General features: G+C 40.8%; 2 pseudogenes; both read right to left on the bottom strand.

The window, feature by feature from the left end:
• Positions 1–960: 960 nt before the first annotated feature.
• LOC109090490 lies at positions 961–3,359 on the bottom strand (annotated as a pseudogene).
• An 8,693-nt stretch (positions 3,360–12,052) lies between these two features.
• LOC109060785 lies at positions 12,053–14,295 on the bottom strand (annotated as a pseudogene).
• Between the last annotated feature and the right edge of the window lie 159 nt (positions 14,296–14,454).

The following is a 14,454-nucleotide window of genomic DNA, read 5'->3' as shown; positions in this document are numbered from 1 at the left end:
AATCATACTCAAGTTTTGTCCAAAAGGGGTCACTACAAATAAGACGAGTGCATTTGCGTTGAAAAACTTAAATTTAACAGTCAGACCTAAATGGATCATTATTAAACCTGATTTGGTCCAGAAAAACAGGGCACGAAAGACTGGAGAACCGACACTGGATCCAACCAAGTACAACCTGATCTGTCAAGCAAAGAGATGTTTTATAGATCAACCACCCATGCGACAGTGTTCCCAGTCACAAAGCAATCAGCCAGACACCTGTAAAGACAGACCCAAACAAGAAACTGAAAGTATCATACCTGCCCCCATAAAATAAAACCTGAAGTTACCAACAGGCTTACACTACATGAAAAACATAACCAGAATGATCCTCAACACTTGAAAACATCACCTTAAGTAAAAATTCAAGTACTATAACAAAAGGATTTGTAGTTACTTTCCACCTCTACCCTGCTTACAACTAAATCCTTACCCATTTAAGCAGATACTTGCAGGACTAACAAATGAACCAAAAGTGACCTATGTGGTGTGTGTGGGTCCAGTCATGCCCAATGTTTCAGAATCATAGGCAACTTTTAACCCAAAGGTCATGGGTTGAAGTTACCACACCAGCAGGAACCGTACATGGGAGTGAACAATCAACGCTACCTTATATAGCCACAGCTGAGGTGCCCTTGAGCAAGACACCAAACCCAATTGCCACAGCAAGGTGTAACCATACATAGATGGGATGAGTGCATGTTGGGTTAAACAACCTGTTAACCAAACAGTACGTAATGATTAACCCTTAAAAGGGTACCTTATGCAGTGCCCCAGGATAATGCTTGTACAGAAGACTGGATTCAGAACACTTACAAAAGGTTGTGGAACCTTGTTTTAATAGTGGGTGGGGGGCACCACCAGAACAGCCATGCAATACCAGACTCTGCAGTGTCAAAACAATACCAATAGACAAGATACTTAGGGATTCTGCAGAGTTTATTAAAGACAATACATTTACATGACCAGAGTAACTTCTCCACTAGAAACCACAGTCTGCTCACTAGAGAAGGCCTTGATATGAGTGTCTCTTCCTGAAAGAGAAGAGTTAAGTGAGAATGCACTTAAGGTCTCAGATCCTCTAGTCAAGACAATACTCACGTTTCCTGGCGCAGCTTTGCTCACAAGAGCCAGATGATGGATGGCACACCTCTGTACTGCAGTGGATGAAGATCTAACAGGGAAGAAAGAGGCTCAAGTCACAGAATCCACAAGTAGTAAAATTAAGTAAAAGGGGGGCATACGGTTTCCTGCAGAGCAGCCAGTGAGGCTGGATCTACAAATGTGAACATCTTCAACAAAGCGCTTGTAGTGGGTTGGGAACTGAAGACCAGATGATCCAGTCACTGGAACCAGTGTGGTCAGGTAACGGTCATCCTGGTAAGGGCATCTGAAGACAAAAGAGAAGGTTAGAAAGTGTCTCCCAGCAGACTAACTGGATAAAGACTGGCTGTACACTCACCCATTGATCAGAAGGTCCCACTGGGGGAGACTGAGTGGACTGGGGGTTGAAGTCACCCAACAATGTCCCAGCATCAGGACAATGTTGGGGTCAGTCCTCTCTATAATGCGCACCTCAACATACACAGCCTCCCGCAGGACTTTTGTGATGGGATAGTCAGCATCACTGTAGTAGGATGTGTAGGCCTCATCCCCTGAGGATGAACACTGGGGTCTAACCAGACTCAAGTTTGAAAGGCTTTAGGAAGACAAGACCTTACCTTCAGCACAGCCTTTGGTGACACATTGGCCATTGGCCAGTCTGAGCTCCACCCTGAGAGGTCCAGGAGCAGCTACTGGTGGAGGTGGAGGAATAGAGTTGACCTCCACAACCAGAGCTTCCACAGAAGTTCCAGAGTACCTACACTGGAAGAGAAACCTGGACAACAGACGGTCAGCTTGTAGCATTTATCATGGATTAATGTTCACACCAAGTCAGATCACCTACTCAAAATGACTGTCCCTTGTTATGGAACCATATGGTCCAATCCCCACTTCATATGATGAGGTCATTCTGTTTTCATATACCACATATCTGCTGTCCTCCTGTGAATAGGAACAGTGTCAGCATCCAGTCCATCATATGCAACGCAAAATAAAACCAGAAGCAGCTGCTCACCATCACGCTCGTGCCGCATGCAGTCACAGGGAACTGGTATATTGCAAAGAAAGGTGTGGACTCCACAGGAGCACAAGGTGGGTCATTTCCACCCAGGAGACGAACCGAATCCAGACTCAGTCGAGGCAGAGTAACATCTCTAGCCACCACTACCACAAACTGACCATCTCTAATACACTGGACAGTCACTAGAACAAGGTACAAGAGCAGGTTAATTCTGAGACTCAATTTAACATGAATAGAAGACTGAGATCGCTTACCTGCCCTCCCATAGTAACACTGCTGTCCATTAAAGCAGCAGTTCATAGCTTCACACTCAGCACCACTGATCCCAGGTTGTCCACATTGGATCTGCTCATAATCAGCTACAGCACATTTATCAAGGGGCTCTGCCTGCACCACTGGCTTCTGAAGAAACTGCTGGCTAGTTTGTTGAACTGGCTTCTGAAACTGTTGGCTAGTTTGTTGAATTGGCCTAGTTTGTTGAACCGGCTTCTGAAGCTGAAACTGCTGGCTAGCTTGTTGAACTGGCTTCTGAAACTGTTGGCTAGTTTGTTGAATTGGCCTAGTTTGTTGAACTGGCTTCTGAAGCTGAAACTGCTGGCTAGCTTGTTGAACTGGCTTCTGAAACTGTTGGCTAGTTTGTTGAATTGGCCTAGTTTGTTGAACTGGCCTAGTTTGTTGAACTGGCTTCTGAAGCTGAAACTGCTGGCTAGCTTGTTGAACTGGCTTCTGAAACTGAAACTGCTGGCTAGCTTGTTGAACTGGCTTCTGAAACTGCTGGCTAGCTTGTTGAACTGGCTTCTGAAACTGCTGGCTAGCTTGTTGAACTGGCTTCTGAAACAACTGGCTAGCTTGTTGAACTGGCTTCTGAAACTGCTGGCTAGCTTGTTGAACTGGCTTCTGAAACTGCTGGCTAGCTTGTTGAACTGGCTTCTGAAACTGCTGGCTAGCTTGTTGAACTGGCTTCTGAAACTGCTGGCTAGCTTGTTGAACTGGCTTCTGAAACTGCTGGCTAGCTTGTTGAACTGGCTTCTGAAGCTGCTGCTGGTCAGTTTGCTGGATCATCAGGGCTTGAAGGTTCTGAGGCAGATCACTCCATTGTGGAACAGCATGACAAAAAGCACAAAGTGCCAAAATCTGAACCAAACACCAACTTCCAGCCATTGTTCCACAGCTAAGCACAAAGCAGAGATGCTGGCCTTCCATCTTTTTATACTCTACAGGTTTCAGCTAATTAAAGATAGTCCCTCCCCCTTCATTAACTCTCACGATTCTCCAGACTTGAATGAGTTGGATCTTATGAAACTGAATGATTCTCATTGATTCAATTATCCTTGTTACATACATTAAAACACAAACTTGAGCATAATTCATAATAGCATACTAGTATGAATTTCTGCCATTTTAAATTCAGCCTTGGTATTATCCTTCATTAGATGAATCCAATTGTTGATGTCTTGACAATTCTGGATTGTTTCATTCTTAGAAAAACATCTTGGAATGTACAGGCCTTTATCTATAGACTGGCTCAGAAGAAAGTTGATTTAACATACTCATGATTATGTTGAAGCTTTGAGTAATACTTGAACCCTGTCCCAGCCATAGCTGCTCTATTCTTAAATACTGCATTATAATTGAAATACAGTCATTCATATTATAAAGTGCTTTTAAAATTTTACACACACTGCAATATTTTAATATCCTTCAGTTAGAGGTGGAAAGTAACTAATTATAAATACTTTTGTTACAGTGCTTGAGTACATTTGTACATTTTTCTACTTTCTTGAGTATAATTAAATTGTGGTATTTTTACTTTTACTTGAGTAAAATAAATTAAAGTATTCGAATTCGCTACATTTACTTTTCACAAAGGAGTCGCAGATGGAGAAACAGAGTGAACCTGTCTTTGATGGGCACTTTTCATACTTCTGGGGTGGAGCCCTGTGCTTCAGCCTATTACAGACAGGTCTGACTCAGGTGCAAAACCAGTCAAAACCTCCAGTTCAGCTGGGGGCGATCAAACATCAGCATCATTAACGTGTTGCCAACTTAGCAATTTTGTTGCTAAATTTAGCAACTTTTCACACTGCCCTAGCAACATTTTCTTCCAAAAGCACCTAGCAACAAATTTAGATATTTTTAAAATTTATTTGGCAACTTTTAGCAACTTTTGACAAATGACTCAAATGATAAAAAGGCACACATTTTCCATCTAAATTACACAAAATGAGGAAACCAAAGATGCCTAACGGTACACATATCATGTGAATTAAGTTAGCTGCTATTAGCAATTGCTCAATTTAATAATAATAATTTAGTAATTGTTAATTTATGATACACCTTGTTAGAAGCTTGTACCTGCGATTGTTGATCAGTTAGTACACTGTAAGAAAAATACCTAGAAAAATGGAAAAGGTACTTGTAATTTTCCAGGACTAACTGCTAATACACTGCTTAACACTATAATTGTTCAGGGCTGTGTTTCTCAATAAAGATTGATCATAGCGCTTCAGAGCGTTTTCTACGAGTAATTTTACGATCATTCGTTATTGTTTTACATGCGTTTACCAAAAATGCACTTAACGCAATCGCCCGTAGCCATGCTTTAAGTCCTACTTAGGAGTCGCTATCTGTTTGTCAAGGGCTGAAATGTCACCTAATAGAATGGCTTTTAATTGTAGTACATGCTCGTTTATTTAAATGTTAACCTTATGCAGCGTTCCAGACAACTTGGATATAACAATTATATTATACTATATTATATTATATTACATTTATACAAATAATATTATACTTTACATAATAATATACAATATACGTTATACAAAAATATACATTATCGTTTATAATATCAGTATAGAGATGTTATTTCCGGGTCCAATAAATTGGTTTTTGTGCACATCAGTAAGTCATTGACAGATTTTTTTCCTCCCAGTTTTGAAGCATATTTCCTACATTACTACTATTTTTTTTTTTGCTTCAGTCATTCAATTTAGATGTATATTTCTATTTTTTCTGCCCTTTTTAATTATTTCATTATAAATTCATATAAAAAACAAAAACAAAACAAAAAAACGAGTAATTAAGTGTGCAATAAAGTACAATCAAAACTTTATAATATAATCACATTGCACTTGAATAAAGTTAAACGTGTAATCTGCCGATTGTCCTGCAGGTGACCATAAATCTGTCTTCTTACGATGCACTTAGGACTTTACGATTACTCCACAGCTCTTGAAGATCTACGATGATTTTCAAGTGCTACTTAAGTTACGATGATTTTGGGAAACAGACCGTAATATTAAGATCAGTCATAGGATCATTTTTACAAACTTCTTAGGCTTACAAAGCTTTTGGAAAACGCAGCCCAGAATGTGTAGTTTTACTAGTTTACTAGCTAATTAAAAAAAAAAAAAATTACATTGTAGGCCCTAATTGTTCAAATTTGTAAGTGTTAAATAATTCAATGTTGTATTTAAAAATAGTTATTTAGATTTTAATATTATATTTTGTTATATTACTTAAATGAACAAATCTATATTAACTTATATAAAATATTTTTTTTGCTGAGATTTGAAGTAGTGACAATTTTGTGTCGTAATTACGTAATGATGTCATCGTGCAATGACATTACAATGTCATTTAGCAACTTGACCTTCCTTTAGCAACTTCCAATGAAAATTGCTAACACTGATTAGCATTTCAGTATTTAAGTGAATGTGAGCTATGGTCTGATTTTAAATCGTAATTTTGTCAGCTCCTGAAAAGGGTCGTACTGTTAATATAACCAGAGCACACAGCAGTATAAGTAAATAGAAAACTCGGTTGATAGAATTATTGCATGGATGGAGCAAGAACAATGTAAGTGTCTAAAATACATGCACACAGTTCAGTTAAATGGTAAAAATTGTGTTCTTTAACCGTATAGTTCAACTAAACGTACAAAGCTAAAATAACCTCAACATTAACAACATTGAAATAAGAACAAACAAAATTTTACGTGCATCTAGCCGATAGGTCAACCATGATTCATCTGTCAATCAGATGCATCAGGAGCAGCTGTGGCCTAATGGTTAGAGAGTTGGACTTGTAACCCGAAGATCGCAGGTTCGAGTCTTGGTGCTGGCAGGAGTTGTAGGTGGAAGCAAGGCACTGAACCCCCAGTTGCTCCTCGAGTGCTGGATATAGCTGCCCACTGCTCTGGGTATGGGATCACGGTGTGTTCACTTCTCACTGCTGTGTGTGTGCACTTGGATGGGTTAAATGCAGAGCAAATGTCACGACTTTCATTTTAAATCACTTTTTCTGTGTGCTGCTTTGGATGTGTGAGCACATGGGCGAAGAAACAAGATAGTCTATGTATGACCAGATGATTTATTCATATCCAAACGATATGGACATTATGGAGCGCTAAACACTCTCATGCAGTACATGTTTTATTCATACTCGAAGCCGGAGGGCCCTCTCGCACAGAAAGTCTAAAACGGCCTAGGAGAAGTAGTATATAATAACTTATAACGTGCAGGAAATCCCTAATATGGACAAAGGCATCCAGCTAGGGTTGTAGCTAAAAAAAATAAAAAGGTCATTTCAGGTCATTTCCAGGAAATAAATATAGTATAAAAACAATGCAGTGTTAACTGACATAACATTTATTACAATATAGAAACTATTCTGCCTTATGTGTTTATATAAGCCAATCCTAAAATTGTCATTAGGAAAACACAGAAAAAAAAAATATTATAGAATATTTATCAATTATCGTCCAGCAGTGTATTTGATTTCTTAGCCAATTAAAAGACATGAAAAAATAAAGCCTGACAATTAGACAAAAGTTGTTATTTTTTCACATTTCTATCCCCCTCATTTCTGAAATGATGGCTATGCCCCTATGTGTGCAGTACAGAAAACTGTGGACAAGTCTTCTTGTGCTTGTATGGTTTAAAGTCATATTAAAATGCGCACAAAGGAATCTATAAGAACGAAATTTTTATGAAATTTTAATTTTATAACAAGTAGACGATTCCCGACCTTAAAGTGCCCCTATTATGCCATTTTTAAGGTTGCTAATATTGTTTTAATCTCCCAAAACCGGTTTACATGCATGCAAGGTCAAAAAAACACGTTAGATTTCATTTTAACTAATTTCTAAAAGATTCGTAAACGATTCGTACAAGACTAATTCTTTAATCTGCTTTTCTTAACCCCTCCTTTCCGTGAGCCCTCACTGCTGTGATTGGCCCAGAGCCATAGAGATTGGCACTGGACTGGTCTACCACATACAGCGTGTGTCAGAAACGAAACACCAATTGCCACGACGGAATGACGGCCCTGGAGAATTGTGAATACATAGAAAAGATAGTATCGAGTGTACCTTACCAGTGCGAGCCATAGTCTCCTGATGAAATGGTTTAAGTGGCTGATGGACAAGAGACTGATTCGCAAGCACGACTGGAGCAGGACGTTTCTCAGTGGTAAGTGTCAAGTGTTAACAAGTTTGTGGAAATTGTAAGACCTGATAAAACAAGTTTACTCTCACAGTACAATTTCTTAGTACTCTTTCCACCACTGCCTTTGGTATAGCCCAAAATTTTATTTGCCAGGGTGCAGGTTAGCCCTTCACTCATGGTGAAATAAAATGCCTCACATTTATTGAAATACACATGTATTGTAATTTGTTTATTGTCAGAGAAAGATTGGCTCCACCAGGTTTCTCTCAGCTGAACATGCTAAGGAATTCTTTTACTTGCCACCATCACGTTTTTTCCTGAAGTGGAAAGGAAATGGTTATACAAATGTAAAAAATTCTAGAAACCAATGCTTTTTGACCTGACAGCAAAGGCAAAGTATGGGAACCCATACTTGAAAATTGTCCTATGCTTTTAACTCTTCCAAGTTACTGCATGCACATTAGAAGTGGTGAACACACGCAGAGCAGTTGGCAGCCAGTCGCTGTGGTGCCCGGGGAGCAACTGAGTGTATTGACAGTTGAAGAGAGCATGGTTCATTCAATCCCTAACCTACTGGTATTGAGTATTAAACTTGCAACCTTCAGGTTACAAGTCAGACTCCAACCATTAGGCCACAACTGCCCAGCTTGCAACTAAATCTTCCCCCATTTAAGCAGATAGTACTAGCATGACTGACAAATGTATTGAATATGACCTACAGGTTGTGGCGGCTGAGTCTTAGCCTAATGGTTAAAGAGTCAGACTTGTAATCCAAGTCACAGGCTAAAATCTGTACCAGCAGGAATTTTGGGTATTTATAGCAATACCCACAGCTGAGGTGCCCTTGAGCAAGACACCAAACCCCCAACTGCTCCCGAGCAAAACATACATCCACTTGGATGGGATGAATGTTGGATGGGTTAAATCTAGTTGCTATTTTTAACTTCTTTTTTTTTTTTTTGAATAAAGGGAAAATAACAGTGTGCAGATCTTTTTTCTGTTATTTGATGTGCCTTTTGATCTTGCACCTGGCCAAGACTTTTTTTTTGGATGTGCGTACTTTGACCCTTTCTTTTAAAGTTCTTTACATGCAGTAACAGTTCTGCTTAGAACCATATTAGCCTCAAGAACCTTTTTTTCCCCCTGAAATCAGATCCACGCTGAAACCAAACCTGCTTTCCTGACCATCAAAGTACATGAAGTTTTAAAGAGCTGCTGGATTCACAGTAACACTGACGATACACGGGCTCTGCTTCTGTTATTAGCAGTTTGAATCAAATCATTTTGGGTTAAGCTTCACCAACCGAAGAACTAAAGTGGACCTCCTGCCATTGCTGAGGTAAGCTGGGCCGAGGGATCGCTAAATCGGCATGGGTGTCGCTATACCTCCTGCTGCTGCTGGTCTACGCTGGCCGAGGGATCTCTGAATCGGCGTGAGTGGCGTTACCTCCTGCTGTTGCTGAGCTAAGCTGGGCCGGGCATCGCTGAATCGCAGTGGGTGACGCTAACGTTACCTCTTGCCATTGCTGGGCTAGGTGCTGGGCCAAGTGTTCACTGGGCCGGCGTGGGTGGTGCCAGCGTTACCTCCTCTCGTTGCTGAGGTAAGCCGGGTTGGAGGAACACTGGACAGGCCTGAGTGGTGTTACCGGGCTGAGGGATCGTTTGACTGGCTGAACGTTATCTCCCCTCGTTGTTGTGGTAAGCCGGCTCGGGGGATCGTTTGTCAGGCACTGCTGTTGCTAAGCTACATTTGACTGCCTGTGGGTGAAGGTTCGCTGGTTAAGGTGCATTGTTTTCTCCTGTGTTTTGATGTTTCGGAGTAAGCATCTGCTAAGGTGACTGTTTTAATTGTCTTATAAGCATACAAACTGATATATTAAAGTTTACCTTAAGGGAAAGATTTAGAGAAATAGGAGAAAAGCAAAACACTTGTTACAATGTTGTTAAAGTACACCTTGTTGTTTGCTCTTTTTTTTATATTTTCTTGAGTGGGCCACAAGTTGCAGATGTATGCGGTTTTAGTCGCAATGATTTCTTTACTGTGTCAAATGGGCAGTTAAATGCTGATCTGACTGATATCAAATTTTCATTCATCTGAATTAATCTTGTTAGGTGATCTGAACTGGGATTGGATGACGGAGATGTCTGAGAACATAAAGGGGGTTTGTGATTCTTTAAATCTAAAACAACTTATAAATTGTGCTACCAGGATAAATCCTTTACAGCCAGGTAAAGATACACTCATTGATGTTATTTTAACAAATGCAGCACATAAATATGTTGCTGTTGGTGTTTTTTCAAATGATATGAGTGATCATTGTGCTATTGCATGTGTTAGGAGTACAAAATTACCCAAATCCCTAGGTCGTACTGTTCTCAGTCCATTAAAAATGGCAGCAGAAATTATAGTGAAACCACTCACTTATATCTTAAACCTGTCCGTTTGCACAGATACAGTGCCTATTTCGTGGAAGCAGGCTTACGTCACACCATTACTAAAATCTGGGGATCCATGTGATGCAAATAATTATAGACCTATCTCAAATCTCTCGGTTTTAGCTAAGTTTTTGGAGATTTTAGTGTCTGATCAATTAAAAACTTTTCTGGTTTCACAAAATATTCTTAATAACATGCAATCTGGTTTTAGATCTAGTCACAGCACAGTTTCTGCCTGCTTAAAAGTTATTGATGATATAAAAGCGGCAATTGATAAAAAGTTATTCTGTATGGCTGTGTTCATTGACCTTACAAAGGCATTTGACACAGTGGACCACTTCATGTTAATCAAAACCCTGTTGAATATTGGTGTTGGTCATAGAGCTGTAAACTGGTTTCACAAATATCTCTCTGAACGGATGCAAATTGTAAGACATGGGAATGTAACATCTGACCCTGTCGTCCTAAAAAAGTGTGTCCCACAAGGATCAGTTTTAGGTCCTTTGCTTTTTATCATCTATATAAATAATGTTTGTAGTGAATTTAAATACTCACAGTATCATTTGTATGCTGATGACAATTATGTATTTGTGTGCCTCTACACCTGAGACTGCCAGTGCAAATTTGCAGTCAGATTTCGCCTCATTATAATCCGCCTTGTTTGATTTAAAAGCTACTTTTAAATGCAAAAAAGATGAAGGCAATGGTATTTGCCCCCATAGGTACTAAAGTCCCAGTTCTTGCTATTATGACACTCCAAGATGAAGCTATTGAACTTGATACAAGTATTTGGGTATTTGGCTTGATAAAGGTTTTACCTTTAAAAAACACATTGAAATTCTTGCTATGAAACTTAAATTTACTCTGGCATTCTTATATAGATTAAAATCTTGCTTTTTTAGGACTATAAGAAAAAGACTGGTCGCAGGACTATTCCTGTCTCCGATAGATTATGGGGATATCATCTATCAATTTGCTTGTCCATCTACTGTCAATACTAGACCCTCTTTATCATGCGGCTCTCAGGTTCATTACAAATACTGGCTATCAGACACAATTGCATCTTATACAATATGGTAAATTGGCCATCACTTAAATCTCACAGGATGCGACATTGGCACATTTTATTTATAAAGTGATTTTAGGTATCTTGCCATCTTATATTTGCTTAAAATTTGTTCATACCCAAAGTACATATCAATTAAGATCTAGTGATGTACTACTTTAAGGTACCAAGAATGAGGACAGAAGCAGGAAAGAGGGTTCTGTCTTACTATGGTCCTTTCTCCTGGAGTGAACTCCAGTCTAGATTTAAGATTGGTGTGCTAATTTCCTTAGCTGCTTAAAAAAAAAAAAAAAAAAATCTGATATGCGGACAGACATGTGTAACCGTTTTAATTAATGGTGGGTGGATATTGACTTCTAGCCCCTATTTTGTTTGTTTACATAATTTAAAGTCATTGCATCTTCACAAGCAAGTATTCTGTAAATTTGCTTTGTATTTTATATTGTAATTTGTCTTGCAACATATGATTGAACGTGTTATACAGGACTCCCTTGTAAAAGAGACAGTGTCTCAATGGGACTTTGCTTAAATAAAGGTTATATAAATGTCCTGTTAAGCCAGGGGTGTCAGACTCACTTCCTGGAGGGCCGGAGCCCTGCAGAGTTTAGATTCAACCCCAATTAAACACCTGATCCAGTTAAGTCTGTCAGGCTTATTTGAAAACTGCATGGCATGCTTGTTGGAACTCTGCAGAGCTCCGGCCCTCCAGCAATTGAGTTGGACACCCCAGTGTTAACAAGTTAACGATTAACCCTTAAAATCAAGCATTGTGCTGCCCCAGGTTAGAAACTAGATGGATAAATGTCACAGCTTGTACAGAAGCCTGGACTCCGAATGCATGACCTTAAACCAGGTTGCACAACCTTTTGTATTAGTGTGGGATAAAACCTGGGAAGAGGCATGTAATGCCGGATTCTGCAGAACCACACCAGACAAAGATACCTCGGGGTTCTGTAAAGTTTATTAAAAACACTAGATTTACATGACCAGAGTAACTTCTCCACTAGAAGCCACAGTCTGCTCACCAGAGACAGTCTTGATATGAGCGTCTCTTCCTGAAAGAGAAATGTTAGAAGTGAGAATGCACTTAAAAAGCTCCGTTCCTCTTGTCAAGAGAAAGCAAGAACTCACTTTTCCTGGCGCAGCTTTGCTCACAAGAGCCAGATGATGGATGGCACACTTCTGTACTGCAGTGGATGAACACCTGACAGGGAAGAAAGAGGCTCAAGTCACAGAACCCACAAGTAGTAAAATTGTTCAAGTAAAAGGGGGCATACAGTTTCCTGCAGAGCAGCCAGTGAGGCTGGATCTACAAATGTGAACATCTTCACAACAAAGCGCTTGTAGTGGGTTGGGAACTGAAGACCAGACGATCCAGTCACTGGAAACAGTGTGGTCAGGTAACGGTCATCCTGGTAAGGGCATCTGAAGACGAAGGTGAAGGTTAGAAAGTGTCTCCCAGCAGACTAACTGGATAAAGACTGGCTGTACTCACCCATTGATCAGAAGGTCCCACTGGGGGAGACTGAGTGGACTGGGGGTTGAAGTTGCCCAACAATGTCCCAGCATCAGGGCAATGTTGGGGTCAGTCCTCTCTATAATGCGCACCTCAACATACACAGGCTCCCGCAGGACTTTTGTGACGGGATAATCAGTATCACTGTAGTAGGACGTGTAGGCCTCATCCCCTGAGGATGAACACTGGGGTTTAACCAGACTCAAGTTTGAAAGGCTTTAGGAAGACACAGGACAACACCTTACCTTCAGCACAGCCTTTGGTGACACACTGACCATTGGCCAGTCTGAGCTCCACCCTGAGAGGTCCAGGAGCAGCTACTGGTGGAGGTGGAGGAATAGAGTTGACCTCCACAACCAGAGCTTCCACAGAAGTTCCAGAGTACCTACACTGGAAGAGAAACCTGGACAACAGACGGTGAGCTTGTAGCATTTATCAGGGATTAAGGTTCACACCAAGTCAGATCACCTACTCAAAATGACTGTCCCTTGTGATGGAACCATATGGTCCAATCCCCACTTCATACGATGAGGTCATTCTGTTTTCATACACCACATATCCACTGTCCTCCTGTGAATAGGAACAGTGTCAGCATCCAGTCCATCATAAGCAACGCAGAATAAAAACAGAAGCAGCTGCTCACCATCAAACTCGTGCCGCATGCAGTCACAGGGAACTGGTATATTGCAAAGGATGGTGTTGACTCCACAGGAGCACAAGGTGGGTCATTTCCACCCAGCAGACGAACCGAATCCAGACTCAGTCGAGGCAAAGTAACATCTCTAGCCACCACTACCACAAACTGACCATCTCTAATACACTGGACAGTCACTAGAACAAGGTACAAGAGCAGGTTAATTCTGAGAATCAATTTAACATGAACAGAAGACTGAGAACGCTTACCTGCCCTCGCATAGTAACACTGTCTGTTAAAGCAGCAGTTGATAGCTTCACACTCAGCACCACTGATCCCAGGTGGTCCACATTGGATCTGCTCATAATCAGCTACAGTACATTTATCAAGGGGCTCTGTCTGCACCACTGGCTTCTGAGGCTGAAACTGCTGGTTAGTTTGTTGAACTGGCTTCTGCGGCTGAAACTGCTGGCTAGTTTGTTGAACTGGCTTCTGCGGCTGAAACTGCTGGCTAGTTTGTTGAACTGGCTTCTGCGGCTGAAACTGCTGGCTAGTTTGTTGAACTGGCTTCTGAAACTGCTGGCTAGTTTGTTGAACTGGCTTCTGCGGCTGAAACTGCTGGCTAGTTTGTTGAACCGGCTTCTGAAACTGAAACTGCTGGCTACTTTGTTGAACTGGCTTCTGCATCTGAAACTGCTGTCTAGTTTGATGAACTGGCATCTGCGGCTGAAACTGCTAGCTAGTTTGTTGAATTGGCTTCTGCATCTGAAACTGCTAGCTAGTTTGATGAACTGGCTTCTGCAGCTGAAACTGCTGGCTAGTTTGATGAACTGGCTTCTGCAGCTGAAACTGCTGGCTAGTTTGTTGAACCGGCTTCTGAAACTGCTGGTCAGTTTGCTGGATCATCAGGGCTTGACGGTTCTGAGGCAGATCACTCCACTGTGGAACTGCATGACAGAAAGCACAAACTGCCAAAATCTGAACCAAACACCAACTTCCAGCCATTGTCCAACAGCTAAACACAAAGTAGAGATGCCGGCCTTTTGTCTTTTATACTCTACAGGTTTCAACTAATTAAAGATAGTCCCTCCCCCTTCATTAACCCTCACGATTCTCCAGACTTGCATGAGTTGGATCTTATGCAACTGAGTGATTCTCATTGATTCAATTATCCTTGTTACATACATTAAA

The sequence above is a fragment of the Cyprinus carpio genome, chromosome B20 (genome assembly GCF_018340385.1).
Source record: "Cyprinus carpio isolate SPL01 chromosome B20, ASM1834038v1, whole genome shotgun sequence".
Taxonomy (NCBI): Eukaryota; Metazoa; Chordata; class Actinopteri; order Cypriniformes; family Cyprinidae; genus Cyprinus; species Cyprinus carpio.
The sequence above is the reverse complement of the archived record's forward strand: the minus strand, read 5'-3'. Positions and strand labels throughout refer to the sequence as shown.